Source organism: Octodon degus, unplaced genomic scaffold, assembly GCF_000260255.1.
Source record: "Octodon degus isolate 3935 unplaced genomic scaffold, OctDeg1.0 scaffold00015, whole genome shotgun sequence".
Classification (NCBI taxonomy): domain Eukaryota; kingdom Metazoa; phylum Chordata; class Mammalia; order Rodentia; family Octodontidae; genus Octodon; species Octodon degus.
In genome coordinates, this window is record NW_004524591.1 from 5678811 (window position 1) to 5680554 (window position 1744).

The window sequence follows — 1744 nt, forward strand, 5'->3', positions numbered from 1 at the left end:
TGTGAATTCAGCAAAATAATCCAATATAGTCCAGCAGACCATAATAGCAGTGGGATATCTGCAGAACTGGCAATGTCAGAAGTTGTTTATTTGAGCCTTTTACAGCTCAGCATATTAATATGGCTTTACTTTTTATATCTCGTGTTTATACTTTCCTGCTAGATGGTTAAGACCAAGATAAAGCAAGACCAATATAACAAGAAGTGTAACTTTTGTATCTGACAGCGTTTCAGGTTAAATATTTTTAATTTTATTGACCTTAGTTCTTTACTTCTGGCTTTGGATTGAGCTCATCTTTCTCTGCCTTCCAAGCTAAACCTTTACATTACTGCTTTGAAGCCTTTTTTGTCTAACGTAAACATTGTCATGATGTGTATTTCATTCAAATCACTGTTTTATCTGTCTCAATAATGTTAATGTGCTGAATTTTCATTTTATGTTAAAAACACTTTATTTTTCTTAAAACTTTCTTTTTAATTCACTGACAATTTACAAATGTGTTAATTAGATGCCAAATGCTTTGAACTCTTTGTTTAATTTATAGTGTAATTCTTCTGTTCAAAATAGACTTCACATGATTTCAACTCTTTAACTTTTGTTTTGGAATGCAAGAAAAAAAACTGACACAAGTCCTTCCTCTGCATCCTCATGTTGATATTCACAGACCTAATTAACAGTAGAAAGAAAAGATTTGTGAAAGAAATACATCTGTAGTGCACAATCACAGGTTCTTCCCTCCATCATAAAACAATTTAACCTAGCGCTTACATTGTAGTAGTAGTTACTATATAATTAGAGATGATATACTCTGGTAGTCTGCCTCTGTTCTGTGGGAATGCCATGCCATTTCACAAAAGGAACTTGATTATCCACACATTTGGGTACACATTGTCCTAGACTCAATCTCCAATAAAAAGTAATATATTCATGAGGCAAAAGAGCACCATGAAGATAAAAAGGCACATTAGAAATCATCACAAAAATTCACAAATCACCTATCAGACAAGGGACTTCTAGGACTTAAAAACGCTTCCAAGGGGGTGGGGCATAACAGCTTGACTGGCAAGTGACTTAAGAGCCTCACTGGCAAGTACAAGGTCCCAAGTTCGATCCACTGTACCAGAAAACAAAACAAAAAAACCCACAAAAACCTCTTACAATATCTAGTAGTGAAACAAGCCACCTAATAAACACTGGACTTATGTAGACTTTTCATCAATGAATCTATATGGAAAGCAAAAGGGACCAAAATAATATCATCTTCAACCACGTTATTCATTAGAGAAACATAAAATCGCATGAAATATCATTACACATGTATTAAAATGATTAAAGCAGATAATACTAACTGTAGCATAAAAATTATACATCTTTAGTTTCGGGCAAAATAGTCGAACTACTATGAAACTTATTTGTGGTTTCTTGATCCGCTTATTCAAATTATGGAATCGTACAGCAAGAACAGATGGTTTTACCTAAATTTCTAAACAAAGTGTTCAACATAAGATAGATCAAATAGAATAAAATCTATGCTATACCTAAGATAATTTAATTGGTTAATTCACTTAAAAAGCAGTAACAGAGCATCTTCTGATTGCCAAGCCTATGTACAAGAACAGAATCATAATATTTTTAATAGTTATAATTAAAATTCTAAAACTCAGACAACTACTTAGGATTAATGACATTTCCTTGTGAAGTTATATCCATGTGAACAAAGGAAATAAATATAATCATTCCACAA

The 1744-nt window shown here is 32.5% G+C and overlaps 1 protein-coding gene across 1 annotated transcript in view; it reads right to left on the reverse strand.

Moving 5' to 3' along the window:
* The window catches only part of Ispd (isoprenoid synthase domain containing), a 342357-nt gene that overhangs the window by 70172 nt on the left and 270441 nt on the right, over nt 1-1744 (reverse strand). The gene's annotated exons all lie outside the window — the stretch shown is intronic.